Source organism: Onychomys torridus, chromosome 2 (assembly GCF_903995425.1).
Source record: "Onychomys torridus chromosome 2, mOncTor1.1, whole genome shotgun sequence".
Lineage (NCBI taxonomy): Eukaryota > Metazoa > Chordata > Mammalia > Rodentia > Cricetidae > Onychomys > Onychomys torridus.
The window spans coordinates 58,095,159-58,106,548 of NC_050444.1; the positions used below are offsets into that span (position 1 = coordinate 58,095,159).

Sequence of the window (11,390 nt, forward strand, 5' to 3'; positions counted from 1 at the left end):
TAGCCTATAGAATGGGAAATAAAATTTTTGAATTCTTCATCTGATAGAGGACTAATATCCAAAGTATAAAAAGAACTCAAATAGCTAGACATTGAAAAACCGAGTAATCCAATTTAAAAATGGGGTACAGATACAAAGAAGTCTCAACAGAGGAATCTCAAATGGCTGAAAAACACTTCTTAGCCATGGAGAAAATACAAATCAAAACTATGAGATTCCATCTTATGTCTGTCAGGATGGCTAAGATCAATAACACAAGTGACAGTTCATACTGGTGATGACGGGAATAAGGAGAATACTCATTCACTGCTGTTGAGAATGCCAATTTGGACAGCCACTCTGAAAACTGGTTTGACAGTTTTTCAAAAATATAGCAATCAATCTACATTACTATCCAGCTGTACCAATCTCGGGCATATATCTAAAGGATGCTTTATCCACCACAAGGACATGTACTCAACCATGTTCATTGCTGTTCTATTCATAATAGCTCGGAACTGGAAACAACTTAGATAAACCTTAATAGAAGAATGCATAAAGAAAATGTGGTATGTTTACACAATGGACTACTACTCTGATGTTTAAAAAATATGAAATTTGTGGGCAAATGAATGGAACTAGGTGAAATATTCTGTGAGGTAACCCAGACCAATAAAGATAAGTATGGTAGATATTCAATTAAATGTAGATATTAATGTAGGGACAGGAAAAGGGAAGATCAAATGGGAAATAGGAGGGGAGGTGGGTTTGAGGAAGGGAATTCAGGGAGAAATAGATAGAATTGAGGGGCATTTGAGGGGTGGTACAGAAACCTAGTACAGTGGAAACTTCCCATAAAATATGAGGCAGTGCCTAGTGAAGTCTCCAAAAAGTAGGAGAGACTGAATCTTAACTAGTCATCTCCTGTCATCAAATGAAGCTTCCAATACTGTCACTTGGTTATGTCTAATTGAACTGTTGGCCAAAGAGATCCCATAGAAATCCTCAAACGGCTCAGACTGTTGCCAAGACCATGGGTTGCTCTCCACAAACTGACAGCAATGTTCTATAACTGAAGAAAAAACCCCTAGAACTCATTGAACGTGGAGAGGATGAGCTGGTGTCTACATAGAACCTTCACCCTACAGTCTAGTGTCTTTGGTATGGGAGGTACTCTGAAGGTTATCAAAAGAAAAACAAACACTGGTCACTAACTCTTTGACTTACAATGGTATCATGCCGCCAAGATAAGCTAATGCAATGGTGGCATAAAGCTTGTGGGAATAACCAAAAAATGTCTGATTTGACTTAAGCCCCTCTTCATAAAATGGGACCCATACCTGATACTGCTTGAATAGCAAAGAGCCAGAGACTAGATTGATCATAGACCTAGGGTATAACCAAATAGCACTGGTTAAAAAAAAAAAAGTAGTGATAAAATGACTCTTAATAATATTCTACTATACTCATAGATTAGTCCCTTATTCAGCACTTATTTTCAGAGGAGCTTCCTTCTGCAGTGGATGGAGTAAATACAGAGACCCATAGACAGACATTACACAGAGAAAGATGTTGGAACACACATCACTAAATGGGAGGTCTCCATCAAACCCCTCCCCTCAGAGCTCAGGGAACCCTGTGGATGAAGAAGAGTGAACGACCAGAGGGTATGGTGGACACAGGAGAGCAAGTACCTCTAAATCAACAAAGCTTATATAAACTCATAGAAACTGAAGCAGCAAATACTGCCTACGTGAGTCTGCACCAGGACTTCTGCATATATATTATAGCTTTCAGCTTAGTAGTTTTAATAGCCTTCTCTTGGGCTCTTTTTGTTGTTGTTGTTGATGATGATTTGCCTTGCCCAACTTTGATGTGATAGTTTTTCTTTGCTGTGGGATGTTCTGTATGCTCTGAATGTGTTACTCTGATTGACTGATAAATAAAATGCTGATTGGCCAGTAGCCAGACAGGGAGTATAGTGTAGGTGGGACAAGAAGAGAGGAGAATACTGGAAAGTTAGAAAGCTAGATCAGAGAGATGCTGCCATGAGAGGATGTTATCATGTCAGTAAGCCACGAGTCATATGGCAACTTATAGATTAATTAAAATGGGTTAATTTAAGATATAAGAACAGTTAGCCAAAAGCCTGAGCCATTAGGCCAAACAGTTTAAATTAAATAATCTGTGTGTTTATTTTATAAGTGGGCTGAGGGGCTGCCGGGACTTGTTGGGAGCTGCAGAGAAACTCTCCAGCTACATTTGTTTTATATTATATTTTATTTTGTTATGTCATATTACCTCTTAGAAGACTATTCTTGCTGGGCAGTGGTGGCACACTCCTTTAATCCCAGCACGTGGGAGGCAAGGGCAGGTGGATCTCTGTGAGTTCAAGGCCGGCCTAGGCTATAGAGTAAGTTCCAGGACAGGCACCAAAGCTACACAGAGAAACCCTGTCTCAAAAAAAAAACCAAAAAAAAAAAAAAAAAAAAACAAAACAAAACAAGAAGACTATTCTTTTCTGATGAGAGACATAAGGGGGTGGATCCAGATGGAAGGGAAGGTGGGAGGACTTGAGAGGAGTAGATAGAGGGGAAACTTTAAACAGGATTATATGGTATGAGCAAAGAATCTATTTTAATTTTTTCCCTTTTTTAAAATTTATTATATTTGTGTTTTAATTTTATACATCAGCCATGGGTTCCCCTGTCCTCCCCCCTCCCACCCCTGGCCCCACCTTCCCCCCACTATCCCTTCCCCTCCATTCCCATCTCCTCCAGTGCCAAGACACCCCTGGGGATTCATTTAAACCTGGTGGATTCAGTACAGGCAGGTCCTGTCCCCTCCTTCCAGGCTGAGCAAAGTGCCCCTGTATAAGCCCAAGGTTCCAAACAGCCAGCTCATGCACCAAGACAGGTCCTGGTCCCACTGCCTGGGTGCCTCCCAAACAGATCAAGCTATTCAATTGTCTCACTTATCCAGAGGGCCTGATCCAGCTTGGGGCTCCACAGCCTTTGGTTCATAATTCATGTGCTTTCATTCATTTGGCTATTTGTCCCTGTGCCTCTCCAATCTTGGTCTCAACAATTCATGCTCTTACAGTCCCTCCTCTTTCTCGACAATTGGACTCCTGGAGCTCCACCTGGTACTACTGCAAGTTTACAATCCTAATAATGAGGAGACAAAAACAGCAAGCTCCCACGGGCTCTCAAGCCCAGCAGTCTAGCTACTCTGCAGTTTAAACCCTCTGAGAGTTTCTATCCCCAAAAATGGTATATGGTATCTGAGGAATTGATCCCCTGGCTCTGTCTGCCATACACACACACACTTAAAATACATGAACATGCACACATGCACATACACACATACAAAGAAAATGTGTGACAATTGTATAACTTGGTCTGCTTGTGAGACTCCTAGCAGTGGGACCAGGGGCTGTCCCTAACATTTTGGCTGACTTTTGGAAACCAATTCCTCATAGTGGGTTGCCTTGCCTAGCCTTGATACAAGAGGAGGAGCATAGTGCCACCTCAACTTGGTATGTCATGCTTTGTTGATACCATCGGAGGCCTGAACAGAAACAGAGGAGGAGTAGATTTTGGGGTGAGGGTGGAGGGGAGGTTGGGGAGGGAATAAGAGGAGAGGAAGGAGAGGAAACTGTAGCCAGGATGTAAAATAAATAAATAAAAATTAATAATAAAGAAACCTGTCAACTCCAGGAACCACAGAGAAAAGACTTCTCTCCCAATTTGGCTATCTTGGGAGATAAATTTGATATGACCATTCCCTGTATTTTGTTTTTACTATTTCAAATATAAATTGTTAGCACTTTTATGGGCAAGGCTGAGAGAGATTTAGAACTTCTCTGTCTCTTGTTCTGGTCCACAATCTAAATAAGTCTAACTCTTTATGCTATTTGCAGTCTCCAAGCTTTTGGGTGGAACAACAGGACCTAAGATCCCAATGGCATCATCCCCACACAAAATTCTGAGACTGCAGTAGGTAATCTCTAGAATGCTAAAAATATTTTCCATTTATATTTGAACAACAAAAAAAATTACCTGCTTATTTTTTAACTTCCTGCTTGTTTGGTTGGATTTTTTTTTGTTCTGTTTTGTTTGGGGGGTTTTTCTTCTTGTGTTTTTTTTTTTTTTAGAGACAGGGTTTCTCTGTGTAGCTTTGCACCTTTCCTGAAACTCGCTTTGATGACCAGGCTAGCCTCAAACTCACAGAAATCCACCTGCCTCTGCCTCCCAAGTGCTGGGATTAAAGGCTTGTGCCACCACTGTCCAGCTTGTTTTGTTTTTTAATTCTATTTTTAAGTAACAGTTCCTGTTGCTCTTTATTTCTTTTTCAGTCTTGACCATTATTGCCCCTTGTCATTTTCATCATCTGCCCTTGCTGTCTGTGGTTCTGAAGAAGCTGAGAACTCCTGGAACTTTCTGACCACATAGATTATTGTCCTTTGTTGTCTCCAAAGGCAAATTTAAATGCTCCTTTCCGTTCTTTGAAGTTCATGTTCTTGAATCACTGAGCTTTAAATCATTAGTCATGAATACAGAAGAATAGCAAACAACTTCCTAATGGGCCTCTTTCTGGTTCTTTATTATCTCATTGTCCTACAGAGGTTTGTCCTCTGAGGCATTCATCTCTCTCTCTCTCACCATTATTTAGGTTTAGACAAGTTTCACTGATACTCTTGCTATTTTTTTTGTCATTTCTGAGGTTCTGCAAATTCCTAGAAAATGTCTTATTTTCTAGTAGATGATGGATAAGATTAACTTTCAACCCTTTTCATCACTAGTAGCTTGAACTTTAACAGGAAGACCTTATGCTTCACAACCAAAGATTACACTTGCATGAACAACTTCAGGCAATAATACCAATGAAGATGAGAGAGGTTCAATTCAGATGCTCAAATGCCTGCTCCTAGAAAGCATCTGTGCCATGATGCCTGTGGAACCTCTTCCTTCCTGGCTTTACAGTCCTCTCACTTTAACCTAAATGAGTATTGCACACACACATGCACAAGCAACTCTAGTCCCATTTCCAATGCCTGCTTGGCCTATGTGCCTCCTTCCATGGATACAACATATTCAGCTAAATCCTTCCTTCACTTACTTAAGGCCTTTGGTAGACTCTACTTAATTGTGAATTTCAGGTTACCAATGTAGAGTCCTCTCAGAAGCTAATAATAGATTAATGTCATAGTTTCAGGTATTGTCATAAATTTTATTTTCCATTATTATTTTACTGAAAGTAATTTTTTCATATAGTATATTCCTATTATAGTTTTCCCTCCTATACCTCCACCCAACCTCCTCTCCCTCCCAAATCCATTCCCTTTCTTTCTCTCTTTGGTTAGAAAACAAGTAGGCATCTAATATATATATTATTAATATATGTATACATGGGGTTGGAAAGATGGCTCAGAGGTTAAGAGCTCTAGCTGCTCTTCCAGAGGTCCTGAGTTCAATTCCCAGCAACCACATGGTGGTTCACAATCATCTGTAATGAGATCTGGTGCCCTCTTCTGGAATGCAGGCATACACGTAGGCACAACACTGTATACAAAGCAAAAAATTGTGTGTGTATGTGTGTGTTTGTGTGAGAGCGAGTGCGTGAAGATAAAAGAAAGATAAATAAGAAGGATAAAACAAAATCAAACAAACTACAACAGGACAAAATAAACAAAAAGAAAAAGAGCCAAAGGAAAATATACAAGAAATACATATAGATCATATAGTTTCAGAGATACACGTTTGCACACAGAAATCCCATAGGACACAAAACCAGAAATCATAATATATATGCAGAGGACCTGTATGGTTTGCAATAATGCTCTGACAAAACATTATGAGATAAAGAACCTCCAAAAATTTGAGTGAGTTTATTTTTGGTTGACTATCACCTGCTAGCCATGGAACCTGCCTTCAAGTACAGTTTGTATAGACAGTGACTTCCTTGGAGAAAACTGATTTTTCCTTTGGGAGCAGTTATCAATTGGAGCTAGCTTCTGGGTTAGGGATGGGGGCTTGTGTCCATTTTCCCTCTCTGCATAGGGACTCTACCTGGTGCAGCTCTGTGTATGCTGCTACAGTCTGTGTAAGATCATATGTATGCCAGTCCTGTTCTGTTTAGAAGTCATTGTCTTCTTGGTTCCCTCTATCTTCTCTGGTTCTTACAATCTTTCTGCCTCTTTTTCCACAGAGTGCCCTGAGGCCTGAGAGTAGGGATTTGATGGAGACTTCCCATTTAGAGTGCTGTGTGTTTCCTGACCCCTCAACTCTCTCTCCACAATGTCTGTATGTATTCCCACCTACTTTAGGAGGAAGCCTCTCTGATGATGGCTGAATGTTATACATCTTCATATTTAACTTAAACCTCTTACAGCCTTTACATGAATGTATACACTTGTATATGTGTGTGATGTGTGTATAGCTGAACATCCATTGAAACATGATTATAGCCTAAGTATAGTCTGTTTAAACACAGAAAGCAACATTAAGCAGGTGAAACTTAAAAAAATAAAAACAAAACAAAAAATGTAGCTTTCTGACATCTTAAACAACAACAGAAAACATTCAATCAACATCATTTAGAGGAAAAGCCTAATCTTCCTCTAATATTTACTCATAATTATGAGCTATTATGATCATGTAGCTGGAAGTTTTCCAGTGTCTTGCCTGGCCTGCGGTCGAGACAAATCTCTCCCACTCATGTCCCCCAAGTAAACACAAAGAGGCTTATATTAATTATAACTGCTCTGCCACTTGTTCAGGCTTATTACCGACTAGCTCTTACATTTAAATTGACCATAATTCTTAATTTTTTCAGGATCCCCATAAGATTGCCAGTGCCCTCAACCAGCAGGAAGTAGTATGAGATGTTACGCCCAAATTCCCAAAATATTGTTTATATTTTTTTTTTATTTAAAAGGGATTGATTATAAATGCAATCTCTTACTAAAGAATAAAAGGGATATAGATATGATGGGATAAAGAGTAACAACTTATTTAAAATATTTTACACTGCTGTGGGTTTTAGTATATTGATACAAATTTAAAGTTAATTTTGTTATACTGTATATATATTCCTACTTTCATTTAAGGTATTATGTTTATGTAACTCATTTAAATTGTAGTAAAGAATTAAGAAATACAGATTAATAATTAGTCATCTAATTAATAATTATCATCATGTATAGTCATGTTACTTAAGTTTTCTAGGTATACATAGATACAATTCAATTAGGTAGGTAATCTTCAAATACTTCAAAGACCTACAGAATATGGCATTTAGAATGTTCTAAAAACTTAGAATTTTCTGGACAATGAGACATGTATACTCCTGGCAGTACCAATTACTTTAAGGAGACTGATGGTCATTGAATAAACTAATTATGGAGTTTGCTTTCTTTGTGGCAAAAGTTAGCCAGTAGGCAAAAAAGTGCCATTGTGTTGACTGATTGACAGTATGTTGTATAAACTGAACATGTAGTACCCATAGGAAGGTAACCACTGTACTTTGCAAGGTGAGATGGTCATTCAGGTTCCTGCTTTGCAGAAGAGACTGCCAGACATTCTACAGGACACAGGAAAAATGACTGAGAGACGCTAGATCTATGGGCTAAAGATGGCTGCCCTAATGTTGCAGAAGAACTTTGGGTGACTGTCCAGGCAGCCAACTGTCTCTGTCATTCTGGATTTTTGGAAGTTGCTTACAATGCTCTTCCTATTTGCTTAGGTAATATATTCTTCTGGGGATTTCTGAGGGAGTTGAAGATTAGATAGTTGTAGTTACAGATTTCTTTGTTAACAAGTTCAGAAAAGAAACTCACCAAGAGGAGATGTAAAGTATGTAGATTTAAAAGACACCATAAGATAGTTTTCTGTTGGTAATATAAGTTAGGATATAAAGGAAATAGGTACATAGGACTCACCAAGATAGGATAGATAATGGAATATTTTCTCTGAATTTGTCAAATGCAAATGGACGAGACATTGTTCATGTATTTATTGCTTGTATATATTGTATATAGTTATTGTACTTATTGTATATAGTTTTTCTTCTATTAGTTATAATTTTTTATTTTATTTTTTAGGAAAAAACAGGGTAAATGTGGTGATATTTTATTTGTGCTGAAATGTGGTGATATTTTATTTGTGCTTTAATAAATAAATAAAGCTTGCCTGAAGACCAGAGGAAAAAGCCAGCCATTATAAGTAAACACAGAACTCAGGCAATGGTAGCACACACCTTTAATCCTATCACTTGGGAGCCACCGATCTGTTTGGATCTCTGTGAGTTCAAGGCCATACTGGGACAGAGCCAGGCATGGTGATTCATGCCTTAAATTCCAACACTAGTAAACTATGGACGTCTGGAGGCCTATACAGACAGACAGGAAGTGACAGGGCTGGGCAGGAAGGGAAAGTGATGTAGCTGGACAGAAAGAACAAATCAAATAACAGAACAGCAAGGCAGATAGGCATGGGAAAGACAGGAAGTACGTCACTTTTTGGAAGCTGCGGAGTTAGTGAGGTGAGGTTAGCATGTGGCTGTTCTTATTCCTCTGATCTCTCTCAGGTTTTGACCCCTATATCTGACTCCATGTTTTCTATTAATAAGGTCATTTAGAAATTTGTCTCCAAGAACATATGTGCAGTAATACTTTGACATAGTAATACAATAATTATTAATAAAATAGTACATGTAAATGCTTGGATCCATTTCAGGAGAGCTGAGAAAGCCTCAAAACACATCCAGCAAAGTAAATTCTCACTGCTGCCTCAGTGTGTGTTTCACTTTACACACAAAAGTGCTTCAGTTTCTTTTGGTAGTTTTTGAAATGAACAAGTAATTTATTTTCATGCCTCTTCAGTGTAGTGGAGAAACATAGATCATTTTCATTTCAGAGCAGGCCAAGAGCCACTTGTACATCTTAGAGGATACCCAAGGCTGAGATGTTTGGAAACTGACAAGGCCTGGCCTTCTTAATACAACCCAACTTTTTTTTTTAAAGGATAAAAATAATTTAAAAGAGTAAAAGAAAAGAAAAAGAAATCAACACTCTTTGAGCAATCCAACAACATGTCTCAAATTTTAGAAGTTGTATAGACATTTTAGCTTCGACATTTAGAAGTCATTCCTATCAACTCCAGTGGCCATACTCTTCCTGTCTATTGGTTGAAACCTCTCTTTCCAGGGATGCTGTCCTTGTCTCTCTCCTTACACCAGCTTCATTTTTAACAACTTGAAATTCAATCTTCTTCCTCCACAGATTAAAAGGTAAGATTCTTGCCATGTGTTAAGGCTTGTCTAGAGCAACAGGAGCAGGCAAGAGCTAAGAAGCTCATGGTTAGGACTCAGCGTTAGACTTCCTGGTGTTCCTTTGTCAGTGCTGACCCCATTTTCTATGACTTACAGTCTGGTGTCTGCCATTTACTAAGGACATCAGAAGGAATGTCGATTTTTGAGAGAAAGCACTAGAAATATTCCTAAAAATGCAATGCAGTTATTTTGTATTTGTGTGATAACAGCGATGAGAATTAAAAGTGGATGTTTGTACCTCCTGCTTTCAAATCTTCTCACATATCTTGCAAATACTCTTCAGTAATCTTACAAAAACACTCAGTCTGCAATGGATAAAAAATATACTGACCCCGAACTACAGAAAGTCTGAGAAGCTCAGAGAAATAAGATATCTGGTGAGCCAGCTAACCCCTCAGGACTGCAGCTTCCCTATCTTTGAAAACGGAAAGAACAAATCCCACCCTGTTTTCTTATCAGCCTGTGAATACTAGATGCATTTACATATTTATAAGCCATTTGAAAGTTATAGGACTGCATATAAACACACAAGCATCATATTCTAAGTAAATATCCTCTGGAAAGTAGCATAGCATCTCATCTAAAAGAAACTTAGTGTATCTTAACTACTCCAAAGTGTTGACTTTATAAATCAATGTAAGAGCAGAAACTGCCACCAAAAAGAAATGGATCAGAAAGCTCCCAGGAAATACAGGGATTCCAAGGCAATTTACTGACATGTTGACAGTGCAGTTTCTCTGCCTGCTAAAGCAAGGGTCATTACACCTACCACGTTTCAGTTTATAGTGACAGGTAAACAAAGCAATACAGTAAAGTATCTTGGGTGTATTACCTGGCATGTGGAAAATACTCAGTATAAGCTAAGCTGCTGTCTTTAAATTCTTTTCACATGTAGAGAAAACTACTAGAATGTTTATATGCAGTTTCTTGTTTGACACTTAAGAAATCTAAGAAGGCAAGCATAGCCCCTTCTATAAAATGAACAAACTAAATTTCAAAAAATACAAACATTTTCCCATGATCGCATCACTACTTTAAGTCCCTGTCAATTTGTAATAGTCCCTCCCCCCAACAGAAGTTTATCAAGGAACAAGAAGCAAAATACCACAGGAACCTATTCATATATAGAATTTATGAAGACTGAACTAATAGAACTCGAATGTAGAATAGGTTAGTAAAGGATGAGGACTTTTGGAGAAGGAATTTTGATGGAGAAACTGATTAAAGGAAACACAATTTCAGTGAAATAAATGTCTTCCAATCACAAGAATAAAATTCACAGGCAAAATTTGAGAAGCATTGTCATCTTTACAATCAATATACCAGGGGATCTTTTGTATTAAAAACAGGCAAACAAAAAACAGTACCGACAGAAGTCATGACATGTAGAAAAGGAAGCATAGAGTTGCATTTGTCCACTTACCAATTTGAAGTGGGCTCCTCATGCTGGTGGTAGCCACCTGTGCTCTTTATCTTAGAAGCTTTTTAAAAATAATTCTCTTACTATGCTGCAAGGAAAAAATGGAAGAAAAAGGAAAATGAAATGATGCTTCAATCTTTGGAGTTCCCATACCTTTGACTGGTTTAATAAACTTTTAAAACAATAGTAGAGATTAGCCTATTTCATGGGTTTGGTATTTTCCATTTTAAAGGCAATGTGTTGCCATATTTATCCAGAATATGGATTTATACTTTTCTCTGTCACCAAGGTATATGTTAGTTTTTTTTATTACTTTGAGGAATAAGACACTAGAAATGCAAGACCAACCTGAGCTACCATGTGTGCACATCTTTTTTTTTTTTTTTAAATCAAATATGTTTTGTGGAAACAGGGTCAAACTATTTAGTCCTGGCTTTCCTAGAATATATGTAGGCCATGTTAGCTTCAAACTTAGAATTCAGCCTGCCTTTCCCTCCCTAGTGCTGAGATTAAAGGCATGCAATAGGTCTCGAAATGTGTTATATCTGCCATCACCATTTTTTCCCTATGTATACTGCTGCACCATTCCCAAAGTATATGATAGCTAGTGAACCATTTTATTCACATGTGCTTATAAAATTATATTTGGGGGAACGTT

The 11,390-nt window shown here is 38.1% G+C and overlaps 1 long non-coding RNA gene across 1 annotated transcript in view; it reads right to left on the reverse strand.

Moving 5' to 3' along the window:
• Nucleotides 1–10,816, reverse strand: part of LOC118578362 — a 203,422-nt gene extending 192,606 nt beyond the window's left edge. Inside the window, exon 1 of the long non-coding RNA XR_004944252.1 lies at nucleotides 10,736–10,816. This is a non-coding gene — a long non-coding RNA (uncharacterized LOC118578362). The remainder of the gene's footprint in view (nucleotides 1–10,735) is intronic.
• Between the last annotated feature and the right edge of the window lie 574 nt (nucleotides 10,817–11,390).